The sequence below is a fragment of the Sceloporus occidentalis genome, unplaced genomic scaffold (genome assembly GCF_023333645.1).
Source record: "Sceloporus occidentalis isolate IW3139 unplaced genomic scaffold, rSceOcc1.0.p SCAF_2, whole genome shotgun sequence".
NCBI lineage: Eukaryota > Metazoa > Chordata > Lepidosauria > Squamata > Phrynosomatidae > Sceloporus > Sceloporus occidentalis.
The window spans coordinates 30,221,415-30,239,021 of record NW_028316982.1 but is presented as its reverse complement, the minus strand read 5'-3'; the positions used below and the strand labels follow the sequence as shown (position 1 = coordinate 30,239,021).

Here is a 17,607-nt window from a genome sequence, read left to right as displayed (position 1 = left end):
CCGTGGCCCTTGGCTCCGCTACCAATCCAGCACGACCGATCCAACACTGAAGACAATGTGGCCCGTGGCTCCGCTGAACCCAGTGCCACCGACAATGTGGCTTGTGGCTATGATGAGCCCAGTGCCGCCGACAATGTGGCCCGTGGCTATGATGAGCCCAGTGCCACCGACAATGTGGCCCGTGGCTATGATGAGCCCAGTGCCACCCACAATGTGGCCTGTGGCTATGATGAGCCCAGTGCCACCGACAAACCCTGTAAGTGTCCCCTGAGAACTACCGGGACCGAAGGTCGGAGCTTGAAGCCGACGTCCTCCAAGAGGGACAAGACTAAACATGAAGACTCGAGCTGCCCCAGACTTGGCACCAGCGAAGGCTGGTTTTGTGGCCCAGAGCACCTCGGCCGGGCTAAGTGCCACCACCGGGCCAAGTGCCACCGTGGCCCATGGCTCCGCAACTGAGCCCAGTGCTACCGGCAGCTACCAGGACCGAAGATCCGAGCTTGAAGCTGATGTCCTCCGAGAAGAACAAGGCTAATCATACGGACTCGAGCCGCTCCGGATACGGCACCAGCGGCAGCTGGTCTGATGGCCCAGAGCCCCACCACCGGGCCAAGTACCACCTCTGGGCCAAGTGCTACCATGGCCCGTGGCCCTGCGACCGAGCCCAGTGCCACCGACAAACTCTGTAGGTGTCCTCTGAAAACTAAGCAGGACTGAGGGTCCAAGCTCAGCGCCGTTGTCCCCCAAGAGGACAAGGCTAAGCATAAGGACTCGAGCTCGAAGAGGGTCTCGGTACAGGAGGCAAGCTCCCGAGAGCAGGGCAGAGACACTGACCCTCCAAACCTGGAAGGCTCTTCCCACGTTCGGTCAGAAGTTGAAGCCTTCGGTTTCGACAGAGGCTTCTGAACACAGCCAAAAAGAGCCCATTCCAAGTCCTCTGTCAGCTCCCATAAGGAGGATTGTCAGGACGCTTCAGACTCTCTTCTGCCTCCCCAAGAGCTGGCCTCTCCTTTGGCCGCTGCCACATTCAAGTTGGCTCCGTCCACCCTGGGTTCCCCTATGACAGCTTCGGTACCGGCCTCGGTTCCAGCCTCTTCGGTGCCGGCTACCGTGCAGTTCATGCACTAGGACGACGATGTCGATTCTACCACTTGGCTTCCTCGTCGTCTCTTCCCAACGCCTCTTTCAGACCACATGCATCACTGGGAGAATTCGGACCCGTTCTATGACAGCAAGATGGACAGGTACTTTGTTGCTGTCATCAAGGATGTTGCCTTTAATCAGATGTCAGGCAGTCAGGGGTTCCTCCAATGCCCGCCGCCACCTCCAAACCGGGGTGCCCCTGGGGGTCACCAGGCCACAAGCCAGCAGGCAGGGTGCCTGTTTGGATTCCCAAGCCACTTCCTCCTGTCCTGACTGCAAATGGAAGCTGGTTAGCTCATTCTGTAGAGCATGAGACTCTTTATCTCAGGGTCGTGGATCTGAGTCCCACGTTGGGCTGATATGTTAACCTCGCCACCCTCCGGTCCAGGCGACCGCCGTTACCGACTCCAATTCCGAGTCAGATGACTCATATGCCTCCCATGACATCTATGCTTCGGATAAGGCTTCTGCTCCTCAGTCTTCCCGGGAGCTCCATCTCTCCAAGTGTGTCATCTTGATGGCCAATGCTTTGGACTCACAGCTGTCCGATGTGCAGGAAGAGGTCAAGGACCCCGCTGAGAGGAGGACTCTCCCTCTATTCCCTTCCTACTGTCTCTGGATAACAGTGCAATGCACCCATGGAGCACTCCTGCTTTCTTGACCGGGTCCTCTAAGAGCTGAGATCAGGGATGAGGCCCGCTCCACCGGGGGATGCCCTATCACTTAAGCCCACAATGCCTGGCTTCAGTGGCCCTTTGGAGGCATGCCTGGCTCTGCGCATCGGACCCGAATCTGAACACTTAGGCAGCCATTGAGGATATGGCACTACATTTACCGAATGAAGGCAGCGTGAAGGAATCCCGGTATGTCCTCTTCCTTCCAAACCCCGTCCAAGAAGCGCCTACGGCACTGTCAGGGCCAAGGGCAGAGATCTTTCCAACAAGACCGCCCTTACCAGCGGCAAGACACCCAGAGGCAGCGCTGCTTTTCACAGTCTTCCTCTTCTTCTGGCCGTCGCCAGTCCTCTGCTCGGTACCGGGAGGATCACCGACAGGATACCGACCAGGGCAAGAAGAGATCCTGTAGGCTTCCTGTGTGCTTCATCCTGCCTCCCTCCACCCTCCTGGATAGACTTAGGCCTTCCTATAACACCTGGCCTCCATCACCTCCGACTCGTGGGGTCTAGACATAGTCTGCTGGGGTTGCTCTCGAATTCCAAGAGCTTTCACCAATGGAAGCTGTCGTTTCCACCGCCCCCTCAGACACATTCTCGACAAAATACATGTTCTGTTATCTCACAGCGCTTCTCACCTATTGATGCTGATGAGGCCCCTGTATGTTCTTCCCCAGATGCTTTGCGGTATCAAATTCAAAGGTGGAATTCCCTCAATGTCTTCTTGCTGTACCATCGGTTCCGTATGGTAACCCTTGCTTCCACCCACCCCTTGCCACATCAGGGACCCGGGTCCTCGACCATCGACTTTAAGGTCGCTTATTCTTTCATGTGGGGATCTGAGAGAGTCACCAGAGATCCCTCGCCCTTGCCATCAGTTCCGACAGAGTCCTTTCCTTCGGCCTCTCCACAGCTCCAAGGTTTTTTCACAAATTGGACTCATAGGCACCACCCTTGCTTCCGAAGATTGCGACGCCTATCTCCCTCCAGACCATTTCCTGTCTCTTTGTGCCTACGTCAGGTTCTGCCTGGCACACAGACGGGTAAGGGCGACAGTTGTCCAAGTGTCCCTGGGACATATGGTTTCCACAACGTTCGTCATACCATGGGCGAGGCTTCGGTTCCTACCGCCCCAGTCATGGTTCCTGTCGGTGTTCGTCACCATGGAGGACCAGCCTTCCATGTGGCTCACCATTCCAATGCCAGTCACCTGCTCCCTTCAGGGGGACTCGACTCCCGCAATGTCTACGTCGGCATGCCTTTTTTCACCGCCTCAGCCCCAACTAACCCTATCACGGCCGTTTCCCCGGAGGGTTGGGGTACCCACATGCCCGGGGCAGTAGTCAAGGACAAGTGGTCCCCAGGCGGTCTCCCTACATCAATGCTCTCGAGATGCTTCTTATCGATGAAAAGCTTTGTTTTGTAATATGTACACATGAAAGGGGTCTAAAAGTCCTAGTAGATCACAAGCTGAACATGAGTCAACAGTATGATGCAGTGGTTAAAAAGGCCAATGCAAATCTAGGCTGCATCAATAGAGGTATAGTATCTAGATTGAGGGAAGTAATAGTACCATGCTATTCTGCTTTGGTCAAGTCTCACTTGGAATACTGCATCTAGTTCTGGGCACAATTCAAAAAGGATGTTGAGAAGCTGGAGCGCATCCAGAGGAGGGAGACCAAAATGGTGAAAGGTCTGGAAACCATGCCCTCCAAGGAGAGACTTAGGAAACTGGGTATGTTTAGCCTGGCAAAGAGAAAGTTAAGAGGTGATATGTGAGCCCTGTTTAAATATCTGAAGGGTTGAGGATAGAGCAAACTTGTTTTCTGCTTCTCCAGAGACTAGGACACAGAGCAATGGATGCAGGCTATAGGAAAAAAGATTCAACATTAGGAAGAACTTCCTGACAGTAAGTGCTGTTTGACAGTGGAACACATTCCCTTGAAGTATGGTGGAGTCTCCTTCTTCTAAGGTTTTTAAACAGAGTCTGAATGGCCATCTGTTGAGGGAGCTTTGACTGTGAGTTCCTGCCTGGCAAGGGGTTGGACTGGATGGTCCCTGAGGTCTCTTCCAACTCTGTGATTCTATGATTTAAAGAGAATAGTCCCCTTATATCAGAGATGTAGCAATGAATCTCTCAAGGGGAATTTTAATTAGCTCAATTAATAAATTGAGCAGCCCTTATGGGAAAGTTTCCCACCTGTATATGGAGAGAAAAGGAACGAAGGAACTTAGCATCGGCAGAATTTCTTTATTAAGGGAGAAAATAACACAGCAATCCAGGTTCACTCACACATACATGTCAGGACTAAGGAAATCAGAAGTTAGCTTGAAATAGTTGCAGACTGAACTAACAGCGATATTTACATAAGATGAGGTTTGACTCTGGGTCCAGTGTGATGGGAATAGCATTGGATTTGGCCATTCGGGTGAGTGAAGGGGGGAACGGACATATAAGGACCAGTCAGGGTTCACAGTGACAGAGTGTCCTCATGCCTTCGAACTAGCCCACTAACAAAGGATTTTGGGGATCTTTTATAGGTAAAAACTAGCCTGAAGGCAAAGGTGTTTGTCCTACATCAAAGGAAATCAAATCTACATTTTAAAGGATCGCTTAGTGTGGCAATGTCTGGGATGAGAATGGAGTTGTAAATCTGCCTTATCGGCCTTGTCCGACAAAACATCCTGCCTCAGTTGCCTATCTTCCTGACTTTGGAGGTGTTAAAGTTGCTCATTTGCAATGCCCAAACTATTCTGTTTTATGTGCTTATGGAGAAGTGCGAACATGATTTCTTGCTTTGGGGATCATGGGTGCCCAGAGTACAGCGTCCGTTTGGGGCCATTGGGAGAGCGCATACATCAAAATTCAGAAGATTTCGGCTTAGCGTAACAGAGCACAGGGCACTTCACACTACACAGATACTGTCCTATGATTACACTTTATCTGCTATTGCAACTTCCTATGGTATCACAGAGTTGGAGTTTGGTGAGCCACAGTAATCTGGGAGACAATACAAAATATTCCTAAACAGCAAATCCCAGGATTCCCTAGGATGGAACCATGGCAGTTAAAGTGAAATCATAGCACTATGATTGTGTTGTGTGAAAGGGCCCTAAAGATCAACTCCAGTTGTCCCCCAAGGAGTACCCATTGTTTGACGAATTGCCAACCAAGAGTTGAAAAAAATGATATAAAAGAAGTTATGTCAGTGGTAAAGAACTTAGTAGCAGAATATTTAGACCTGGAGATGGAACCTCCCATTTTTCTACAAAGTAAAGGCAGAAAAATTATGCCTCTTCTATATTATCAGGCTACTATTAAAGTTACAGGAAGCCCTTGAAGAGAAAAAAATACAACACTTTCCTCTCCTTCACTTTTGTGCTATTATTTTCAGACAAATTTCTTCCTCCTGAACCTAGGCTACCTTTTAAAGGCAAGTCTTTATAAATGGGAAACTTTTAGTTTTCTATAAAGAGACCAAAATGACTTTCTCTCCATTAAAGTTTCTCTGACTTTGTATAATTTAGAGAGCTGAGCATGATAATGTGATATGGCTCAAAGTTGATGTTAAAGTAGCATTTAAAAAGATATTAAGATGTGCTTGCTAAGGAGATGGGTTGCTATAATAACTGAAATGGCAGAACTTGAAAGAACCACATGGTTAAAACTGAGATTACTTGATTAATCTGAGTACTAAGCGGAGGAGGGAGGAGGATGGGCATGTTATTATTGTTATTACTTCTTACTTATGCTTATTATAATTTTATGAGTGAAAATGAAATATCTGTGCATATTTTCTTAATGAACATCTTTATGTACTGCCATCAGTTTTTCTTTCTTGCTGTTCAGTACATGAAGACATTTTGTCACTTTTTATTCCGAGGGAAATTCCAGTGTTTCAACTTAATCATTCTCTATTTGTCTTTCTTTCACTGAAGTCCATTCAGGATCATTTGCTCATCAGATCATGATGGGCAGAAATGTCTCAAAATGTTCTGTTGCCTGAAGGACAGCAGCAATTGAACCCTCACCCCCATATCCATTGCAAAGTACTCATAGCCAGCAATGTTATTATGGGATATGAGGCAGAAAATCCCATAACTGCCTCTTCCCATCCCTGGCAGTAAAAATACAACAAGAAATTAAATAATCAACAGTTTGCTGCCCTTTCCTGTCACCCCCAAAGCTGCTTCCTCAGATGGTTCACTCCATTCTGCCTAATAGTATGAATGGCCATCAAAATCCCACCATCCCCAGGCTGCATTTCTAAGAAAGCGAATATTTTAATCTGCTCTAATGTCAATGCCTTTCAGCCTTTGCACAGTCATTTGCATCAGTGCTGGTTTATGGGTTTCTCTTTTGTAATGGCAAAATAGTAAATTGTAAGGCAAAGGGGCTAATTGTGGGGACTATGTATATGTATTCAAACACTCACACTCACACACCAGCTTGTAGGATAATATAATTTATCAGGATCAGCATGCTTATAATTCTATGCAGTTATCTGAGAGGAAACTCCATGGAATTCAGCAGTGTTATGTTTTGAATGAATGTATTCATCTTGTTAAAAACACACTGATACTTTAACAGCACATCTGCAACCCACTGAAATGCAGCAGTTAGTTTTTAATTAGAAATGCAAAAAAAAAAAAACCTTTCAAAAATGTTCCCCGTTAAATACTTAGTGTGCGTAGGAGCTCTGTCAAAGGAAAGAAGTATCTTGCTGCAGCTTGATTCCTTTCCTTGTTCTCTGGCCTCCTTTAGGCTACTCTGCCAGCAAAAAAGAGATAAATCTTGAAAGCCTTGTTATCACCTCATTCACTTTTTACCACAATTTGGGTCTGTTATCTTAGCATCCTAACATCATACTCTTACTCTGGAAAAAAAAACTTCCAAGATTTTGTCCCCACCATCCACTGCATAACTATGCTGTCATGTGCTCCTTGAATTTTTTTTTTTTTTTGGCGGCGGGGTGGTGGTGGTGGTGGGGATGCAATTCTGAAATACTCAAGACATTAAACCTTTGAGCTTGTGTTCTAACTGCATTTTGTTCAGTCTTCTTGTGAGCTGCCTTGAGGCCCATTTTGGGAAGAAAGACAAGGTGTATTCAAATAAATAAATAAATAAATAAATAAATATTTGCACTGGCATCTGTTTTCATCACCAGAAGTTCAAATCCAGAAACACACACACACAACACACATGTACACATAAAGATACACACATACAACACACATTTTCTTCAGAAAGAATGTGTTCAAAACAAGGGGGTTGCATTTCTAGGGAGTTGTCAGCTTTGGCTTTTACTGTGGGTGTGTGGTTACATCCATAAAACCGTGTGTTCAACCAGGTGTTGAACCACATAGCCTGTCATATAGCCAACCAGATACCTAACCAGGTAACTGTAGTCCATGCATGCATGGTGAGTGCGTGTACCCTAAGAACAGTGCTTGTGCCATTAGGCTTTATAATGGAGAATAGCCTTGCAGAGAAAGGTACCTCCCGCATTTGGCAGACCCTAAGCCAAGATGCTAGAAATTGGCCTAAAAAAGGACAAGGACGTACAACATCCATATGCTGATGCATAGGTATAGGCGCAAATTGATAAACTGCCTCTATAATTTCAACTGCAATATCAGCTGACCTATGTGCTTGCTCAGTCATCAGGTTCTACCAGTTCATGGGCATCTCCTGGGTTCTTGCTGATTTCCTTTCTTAATGGTCTTTCTTTTTAAACTAAAGGGCAGGACAAGACCCTCAAACAGAGAATGCTTTCAATGGACAGCCCTTCAAATAAAGGCATGTTCTCCATAAAGTGGGAATTTGGCCACTACTGTCTCATCACTTACTCTGTCCCTCTGGATATAATCTAAGGTCTGGTACATACTGGCCTTTTGCGACGTCATGGTGATGTGCTAGGGTTGCTTCGGGGTGGGGCTTCCACATGCTCCTCAACTCTAGCATGTGATGAGAGCATTACAATGATGGCACCCTGTACACATGGGTGCCGCTATTGTTACGTAAGCACCACACAGCATCTGCATGGCGCCGTGCGGCACTTGCGTAACAAGTGCTCCAATGGCTGCAGCCATGGCGTAAAAAGAACCCACTTCTTGCAGGTGCTTTTTAATCTGCAAGGAAGCCGCATGGTTTGGTGGCTGCGGCTTCCCTGCAGAGGGCAAACAGGTGCCAGCATGCGGCCCTTTTTGGGCGGTACGTACCGTGCCAATATAAGCTCCAAAGGAGAAGATGAATGGCTCTTTCTCCTTGGTCCTATTACTGACTGAGGTCTTGCTCATAAGGATAAAGAGGCATCACAAGGAAATGGAGGAGCATAGAGGGAGAAAAGTTTGGGGACTTCAGGTGTAAAATGTGGACTTTGTACAGACAGAATCCTGACTGGTCTATGTTTCTTTGGCTCGATCATTAATCAAAATAGAGATTATAGTCAAGAAATCAGAAGAAAGGTAAGACTTGGAAAGGCAGCTATGAAGGAACTAGAGTGTGTAAATATATCATTTAATGCTATGCCATATCATTTCCAATTGCTATGTATGGTTGAAGAATGCTGACAGGAAGACAATCAACACATTTCAAATGTGTGATGAAGGAAGGTTCTGCAGAAATCATGGTCCACCAAAAAGACAAATGAATGGACACTAGAACAAATCAAGTCTGAATTATCACTAGAAACCAAGAAAACTAAGCTGAGGCTATTGTACTTTGGACATATGATGAGACAACATGAGTTACTGGAAAAGACAATAATGCTGGGTAAAGTGGAAGGCAGTGGGAAAAGAAGGAGACTATGGGGCTATGCACGCTGGCTGGAAAGGCCGGGTTGGGGGCAGTGTCGGGGCATGGCACCTATATGATGCACAGCCCGGCTCCACCCCCAGAGTAGTGTGACGCTGCATGCTGCACCACATGACACATGGTGTCACAGTGCTCCTCTGTGCTGCATCTACACAATGGAGCAGCAAAGAAGCACCAAAAAGCTGTGTCACCATTGCTACCATGCTCTGCAAAGGCCAGAATTGGGCCGCAGTGTGCAGTTGCCATGGCCCCAATCTGGCTGTAAAACGGGCAGCTGCAAGCCGCCCCTTCAGGGAAGTCTGCGCAGCCCCTCAATTCCAGATGGATTGGTGCAATCAAGGAAGCCATGGCACAGTCTGAAATACCTGAGCTATCTTGTTGATAAACTGGTTTCTTGGAGGACTTTCATTTATGGGCTTGGTTACTGCAAATAAGAACAACAATAAATGGCAAATAAGAACAACAAGGTTTCCACATCTATTGTCCTTTCAATATTCCATGTTACCCCGAAGATGCATCTCAGGAGCTGAAGCTGCCAAGGTCTAGGGACTAGGCAACTGGAGATCAGATTTTTCATCTCTTTAAAATATCAATATTTAAAGCAGCTGTGAGGCAAATTAAGCTGGGAACATGACGCCCAGGAGTGGAATGTCTAGGCCTTTCTCATGCAATGCTTTCCCAAAATAAATTTCCACCCGACACACAAGTTGTTCTTGGTCTGATTGTGGAAAGCTTGGACTCACACAACAGGCAAAATTTGGAATAGTTTGATATTATATTATATTTATTTATTTATTGTGCTTATTGTATTTATATACCATTCTTCAGAAATGCTCTCAGAGTGGCTTACAAATTGGTAATTAGACAGTTCCCTGTCTTTAGTCTTACATTCTAAAGACAACATACAAGGAAAGGGATGGCAGTGGGGGAAGGGGATTAAATGTAGCAGAAACTGCCTCTTATTCTCTCCCTCCAAGGCCAAGTTGATGACAGTTGGAATGGGCTAGGCATAGTAGAGCTGTGCCTGCCTCGTATTCTATTATTCTGTTATAAAAGAATAGTGAATAAATGTGTGTATGTCCCTTCAATTCACTTGTTGACTCATGGTGAGCCCATGAATTACCTAAGGTTTTAGCAATGGCAAGTACATTGCTATACTGCTTACCAATGTACTAAGCGGTTTACAAAGTGTAAGGTAATTGCCCCCAACAAGGTTTTTCTTAGGCAAGCAGTACTCAGAGTTGCATTTACCAATTCTCTTAAATATAGCCTACAGCACCTGATATCCTTTGTCTGTCTCCCACCCAAGTACTAACCAAGGGCACCCTGCTTTGCTTCCAGGATCAGATGGGATCTAGTGCCTTTAGGGATCTTAGACGCCTTGAGTCCCTGTAGTGAGAGGAAGACAGGATATAAATAAACAGAATAATAATAATTTATGCAGGACTAGTGGATGAGTATCAAAATAAAAGTACAAAAAATAATCCCATCAAAGAAAGAACTGCATAAATTGGTTTAATTTCCATTTTTGATGATATCTTTGATCAAGGAAAATGTTCTTATCTAAATGTCATTCCTAAAAGTTGCTCCAGAAGAAGCAAAAACCTTGCATAGTGTAGCCAACTCAGTCTATTTAAGCCATCTCAGTTCAAGGGGAATTATGCCCCAATGCATCATAGGAAGTAAGCACCATTGAACACAGTGGAACTTAAGGCTTGAATAAATCCATTTACAACTGGGCTTTTGCACTGACATCTTAACCAGCTCTGTCTGGAGTTGCCAGCATTTTAACTGGCCCCAGTAGCTGTGTCTCAGAAGTCAAACAGCAGCTAGCAGGTGGGAAATATAGCATATGGAGAGCTATCTTATGTTCTTTGCTACAGATCAAGATTATACGGCTATGTGAGCTTGCTCATATTTTAAGATCTTTGGCAGAGGACTTTCTCTGGTTCCAGCACCCTCAAGGTATGTTTGGTGAGGACACAGGATAGAGCCTTATTGGTGGTTGCTGTCAAGCTGTGAAATTCTCTTCCATGGGAGTTTAGGTTGACTCCCACCCTTCTTCTACCAGCAGGTAAATGCTTCCTTATTTAAACAGGCATTTGGTGACTGGGTATGCAGTCTTTTAATGGGGTGTCTGGGATGTATTTTTATATGTATTGTCATGTTTTAAATATTTTACATTATTATAAAATACTGAGCTCTCTGACAGAGATGGCTGAATGTCTCACAAAACTACAAATTCCCAGAATTCCATAGCAATGAACCATAGTAGTGGTTTATTTCTGCAGTGTGGATGCAGCTTGATTACACTGGATTGGTCTTCTCAAAGTTTCAGCTCCTCTCAGGTGCTTCTTTTTATGACCTTCAGCTCCTTTGATGTCCATAGCTTGGTCAGTTTCACCCAAGGTGTCCACTTCTATTAACAATGAGTATAGGTGATCAATTTAAAGTATTTAAACAATATTTGCCATATCATCTCTGAAGAGTATCTGAGGCAGCTGCTTTGGAGCTGGGGTTTTGTAGATAGGTTTAGGGTTAGATTTCACATTAAGGGCCTCCTCTGTTTGTCTTCTGCAGTTTTCGTCCTTTCTTCCTGTTGGTCAAACTGTTATTTCTCTCTCCAGGCCATACATTCATTTCTCAACAACAGATCTTCACTCAGTCCCAAAGACCCAAATCAGCATTTCAAAGGTGGTATTGTTTAGCCTTTGGCTTCTGCTGATGCAGCCTGTTTACTTTATGTTAAAACATTCTCCCAGGCAATCTTGTCATACATAATGACGCATCGCATACCCCAAAGTATCACAAATGGCAAACCATATATTCTAGTGTTAAATCTGTTACATTCATTACCTGTGCACTGGCCTTATTTAATAAAGATGTTAAAATCAGGTAACAAAAATTCAAAAATGCAACACATGCATGTACAAGGATAGCAGCTTCTTTGAATAACAGACGAATCCATGAAGCATAGTGAGTGACTTTGAGTTGTGCATGCTTTCTGCCTTTGTCTAACGTACCCCACAGTGTTGCTGTGGAGCAAGGAAAGACATATACTTCAGCATGCACTCCTTAGAGGACAGTTGAGATATAAACAAAGTAAATAATAAAATAGTGGAAATGTTGAGGGGTTCATTTTCAAGATCTATTATTTCTTGTTAACAGATATATATTAACATACCGATATGTTGGCTCAACATACTAGCATGTTAGTTGGCTCAATATGATAGTATGTTGGCTCAACATGGCTCAGTGCTCATATGTTAACTAGTATGTATGTATGTTAACAGATGTATGTTATGTAGACATGCATGTGATTATGCGGAAATAAGAATATTATTAACAGTGGAGCCAAAAAGACATGAATTGAAAGTGCTGTTTAATATTGTGTTAGATCAGAACTAACTTAATTGGAACTGGTCCCTTGTGTGCTTTCCCAGCTCAGCACTGACCAAAACTCTGGATTTATTCAGCTGGTTGACTTCAAACAGGACAAGCCCAGTTCAGCTGCTCCTTTTGCATGGCTGAGAATGGGATTCATGTTAATAATAATAATAATAATAATAATAATAATGTTTTATTTATATGGCGCCTTTCCTGTAGGATCAAGGCGGCTCACAACATCAGATAAAACAATGTTGAGGTTTCCTCTGCCAAATAGATTCTGTGAGCAGAAGTTAAATTGGGACCAACTGGGAGACAAAATAAACCAACAAGAACGTCTGATTCTCCCTGTTTTCCAATGGCAGCAACAAGAGGAACAGTCCCTGCAAAAATATACAGCTGGAATGCAGAAAAGCTGAGCAAGATGGTTTGGTATGTTGGAGGGAGGGCTGGGAGTCATGCTCCATCCTGAGACCCAAAGCTCAGGGTGCCCAGATGTCCTCGCCACAAAATGGAGGACCTTCCAGAAGCATTGGAGGAGGTTCCCAAATCAAAGCGGAGAACTTCGACAGAAATGTAAATTTGTGCTTCTTAACCATGTTCCAAATGGGAGGACTTTTTGGAATTCCTCCTGCACAGAAGGTGCAAATGGAGGACGTGTCCTGGAAAAGGAGGACGTCTGGGATGCAATTCCTGGGCAGACATTTCTTTCATGCTAAGTTGATCTCCATTCCATCAGACTCTTGTTGGGCTTTTTTGAGGGGAGAGTGGGGGTCAAACCCTCCCAAGCAAACCAGAGAGGAGAAAGTCTTAGGTCCTGGAGGGGAAGCCTTGCGGAAGACATGAGTTTATTTCTTAGCCCCCTCTCCTCCCAGCTCGAGGTGGGTTACAACCTCGAAGGGAGGGAAGCTGGAGGACGGATCTCAGGGGAGGGGATGTTTTTGCCAAACCCAGGATGATCAGAGGTCCTCGCCACAAAGGATGAGAAGGCACCGCAAAATGGAGGACATGACCAAAGCAAAGCCAAAGCCAACCTAAATACCAATTCCTGCTTCTTAGCCCTGCTCCAAAATGAAGGACCCCTTTGGAACGCTTCCAGGGCAGAGGGTGGGAATGGAGGCCAGGTCCGGGAAAAGGAGGACTCCCAGTCACCCTGGATCTTCAAGAAAAAATGGAGGGCATGACAAAACAAAAGCTGAAAACCTTCACAGACATATACATTCTTGCTTCTTAGACTTGCTCCAAATGGAGGACCCTTTGGGACTTCCGCCTGGAAAGAAAGTGGAAATAGAGGACAGGTCCGGGAAATGGAGGACGTCTGGTCACCCTGGACCTTCAAGAAAAAAAACATAGGAAATAAAAAATAAAAGTTGAAAACACTCCTAGAAATATCAATCCCTGCTTCTTAGACCTGCTCCAAGTGGAGGACCCTTTGGGTATGGCTCCTGGAGAGAAGGTGGAACTGGAACTGGAGGACGGGTCCGGGAAAAGGAGGACGCCTGCTCACCCTGAGCTGAAAACACTCCCTATGAGTGTCCCTTCCTGCTCCAAATGGAGGACCTTTTGGGGAATGCTCTCTGGAGAGCAGGTGGGGGTGGAGGACCTGTCCGGGGAAAGGAGGACGCCAGGGCTTCTGAAAGAAGAGGAGGAGGAGGAGGAGGGCTTTCCCCCTGCCCCTCCTGCTGCTGCTGCTCTGCTGCTGCCCCTGGCCAGGATCGCCCTCCAGGAGCAGCCCTTAGGCAGGAGAAGTCCTGGGGATCGCAGGGAGAGAGGCGCGGGAGCCCAGCCTGGCGGTGTGTTTGTGGGTTGTGTGTGTGGCTGAGGGGGGGGGGGGGTTGTGGGGAGAGGGGTCGAGGGGAAGGCCAGCCCTGGATCGGCCTGGCAGCTGGCAAGGCAAGGCAAGGCAAGGCAAGGCAAGGCGAGCCCCGTCCTTCTCCGGAGGGGCTCCGCTGCCGGGCCATGGCTCTGCTGCTCTGGGCCAGGGAGGCCAGCTGAGGAGCCCCTCCTCGCCCTCTTCCCTCGGCCCTTGCTCGGGGATGCGCCTCTTCGCCCAGGAGCCCCTGGTAAGTCCAGAGAGATGGGGCTGGGGGCATCAAGGGAGGGATGGGCAGCGAGCTTGACCTGGGCTGGTCTTGGGAGGAAGAAGATGGAGCATCTGCTCCCAGAAGCATCCCTTTGCGCTCCCAGCAGCAGCAGGACCTCTGAGCATACGCAGAGTGCACCGCTCTTTTTCCTCTCCCGCTGCAAGGAGGCTTTCTCCCAGGTTGTATTCCCAGGGCAGGGACTGTCCAGTTGGACTCCACTTTGAACTGACCTGGCTCCAGGCTATGGGTTCTTGGGATGTGTAGTTTGCTGTGGCGCCAGAGCAGAGCTACACATCCCCACATCCCAGAGCTTGGAGCCAGGGCAGTTGAAGTGGGGTCAGACGGGATGGTCTCAGTCCTGGGGTGCAACCCGAGGACCATCCCCTCCACCACGTTTTTCCTTTCCCCAAATGGTTTTCAGTGTTAAGAAGCTGGTACCTCTGCATCTCTCCTTTTGGGGGGAAGGAAGAGGCTGGGAAGGAAGGAGAGGAAAGGCTTTGCTGCTCTGAAACTTCGGTAACATCTCAATGTTTCCACCCACACTTTCTTTGCCTGGCTATTTAGTTAGATGTGTGTGTGCATATGAAAGAAAGAAAGAAAGAAAGAAAGAAAGAAAGAAAGAGTATACACACTCCTTGGCTTTGGAGACTTTTTCCCAGGGAAGCCATTCCTGTAGGTACCCAAGAAGAGCCCATCTTTCAACTTCCTTTCCTGTGTTAAGTGCCCAGAGAGAAGTGAAACTCAAGGAAAAGCCTTCTGGAAAGGAAATGCTGAAAGTTTTTTAGTTCCTTGGTGTCTTTTATTATTTTCCCTCTCCACTATGGCATTAAGAAGTCAATAGCACTGCTATGTCAATTCTAACTCTTCGGTTCCAGGCATCATTAATATGAAATATATATAGAGAGAGACACATTTTAGTGATATGATGCTTGCATGGTTTCTATGCTGTTTTCTTCCTGTAATCCTTAAGCTTTGCCTATCTAGTCCTGAGTCATTTGAGCCTTAGACTGTGACTCGGGAGAACAGGGTTCGAATCCCAGCTCAGCCATGAAATCCAGTGGATGGCCTTGGTCAAGTCACACTCTCTCAGCCTCAGGGGAAGGCAAGGACAAACCTTCTCTGAACAAATCCTGCCAAGAAAACTCCATGGTAGTTTGCCAGAACTAAGGTTGCCAGAAGTCAGGAACAACTCTCTCACACATATAATCTTTCTTGTCCTCTGGGTTCAAGTCATGGAAGTGTTCTTGCAATTTCTGTTATATAAGCTGCAGTAACCTATAAGAGTAAAATAGTGCAGTAACTTGTAAGAGTAAAAGCACTGTCCAAGATCACTTACCTTTGCTCTTTAAGCAGCTTTTCTGCTCAAACATAGTTTGGTGAGAGCATGAAAAAGGTTAAAATGTACCCTCCCCATAGCATCCAAATGCACAACAGCCATCTAGATACCTTATCTATGTATGTTTAAAGCGGGACTTCAAGCAAGCATTATTTTTTTGTCAAAAAGCAAAATGAAGGGTGGAGATATTTTGAGATATGAGATATTTTTTGCAAAGGCACCATCTTGGAGTCAAACCTGGAGTCAGAGGCACTGCCTTGCCTAACTAAGAATTTGAAGGACCAGATTCTGTAGATATTAAAGTCAATCTTTCTCATACAACCGAGGTGTTGTTTTTAAAGATGTTTGAGATCTTTTCACCATAGCTCTTCCTTCAATAAATGTTTCCTTTATTATTACAAGGGATATTTTAAACAAACATGGGTATCAAAAGAACACACTCACACACACATACATGTATATAAATGGTACACAGCCTCTGTTCAACCTTCCATCTCTCTCCCCATTCTTTCTTTTTGCCTTGTCACATGTGTTGCTCAGCATGATTTTTTTCAACTCCTTCATCAATAAATGCTAGTGGTTTACGTGCACATTACATTTCGCTCTTAGAGAAAAGTATTCTTTGTTGATTAATATTAAGAAGCATGTAAACCTTCACAATTTCATCCTTGACTTTGCTTTCCAGCAGAAGCGTAATGAATTCAGTCACAAAACACTGAAATAGATTTCTTGGGGTTCTTGCTGTCTCTGATAACATGCGTTCAGAAAGATTTCCCCTCTTCCTCACACTGAAAGTGCTTCTCAAAGCTGTACTATGACTTCATTCTGTCTCATTACAGAATTTTATAAGTGTGTCCAGATGATTACAGTCCTTCCATGTTCTTCACACAGTTCAGCCCATCTTTTTTCTTGCTGGAGAAAATCATTAAAGAAGAGAAGTATAGAATAGCTGTATCGCATTTTTCACCTGAAAGTACTAAGAGCTATCTGTCTGAAAGCACCTCTTTGTTGTTGTCATGTGCCTTCATGTTGACTCCAACTTATGCAACCCTCTGATAGGGGTCTTTTTTTTTTCTTTCTTTCTTTTTTTGCCAAGATTTACTCAGGGGAAGTTTCCCATTGCCTTTCTGTAAGGCTAAGAGAGTGTGACTTGCTTGGCATCATCCAGTGGGTTTCCCTTGCTGAGTGGAATTTCAAACCTGGTCCCCAGAGTCCCAGTCCAACACTCAGATCACTATGTTACACTGGATCAAAGACCTCTAGATGTTTAAATTTGCCTTGGCAGGACACAACTCTCTATGTTGAAATGCATCAAGAAAACTGAATACATATGCTAGTCAGAATATCTCCTTACAATACCACTTTTCTCCAATTGTCACATGATATTGATGATTTGTTAGCAGACATATATGGGTTTATAAATGCATGAGGAGGACATTTATATGTGAATGAATTATGCTTTCTGATGAAGCAATAAGAACGTGGTCTAGCCAACCAGTAGAAACCCAATCTGAAATCCAAGCATGGAAAAAATTGCAGTGAGTACATTATCTGTATTCATCAGTTGCAAATTCAAACCTGTTGTTATAGTGGACTCCATGGAAGCGGAGGTGTGTGCAGTTAGTTTAGCTTCTTGGAAAGATTTTGCTACCCAAAAGGAGTGGTTTTGTATTCCAGAAGATTGCTGATGTGTTTGAATAAATCATTATTTTCTTATTTATGAATAATGCAGGCCAGGAGATCAAACAAAAATTGTCTTTATTGTGTTAAAAGTTAAGCCAACCTATTTCCAGAAAGAGTACACACTAGACTAGCTGCCTTTGCTAAGGTGTCACAGTTCACAGGTCTCATCTAAGAGCTCCTTACTTTCAGTCTGCACTTGCACCTTAAACGCAAGACATGCTCTCATGCATTTAAATTGAAAGGTGAAAACTAGCCCATGGTTGCCATAGCTTCCTGTTTGTCAAATCAGTTAAGGGCCATAAACAGCAATCCAAATCTCTCTGCTTCTGTCTTGGTCATGTTCTCCCTCCTGTTTCTGAGGTCCTTTCTCTCAACTGTTCCTTTAAATTCATTAACTTCTGCTTTGGAGAAATACAAGTCAATTTTATGTCAATTTCACCTTGGAAGCACCATTTTCCTACCAAAGCCTTATTTCTGAAACAGA

General features: G+C 45.3%; 1 protein-coding gene across 1 annotated transcript in view; it reads left to right on the top strand.

The window, feature by feature from the left end:
• Window positions 1-13,887: 13,887 nt before the first annotated feature.
• MME (membrane metalloendopeptidase) overlaps window positions 13,888-17,607 on the top strand; it is a 111,152-nt gene continuing 107,432 nt past the window's right edge. Inside the window, exon 1 of the mRNA XM_089509009.1 lies at window positions 13,888-14,083. The gene's annotated coding sequence lies outside the window, so the exon portion shown is untranslated. The remainder of the gene's footprint in view (window positions 14,084-17,607) is intronic.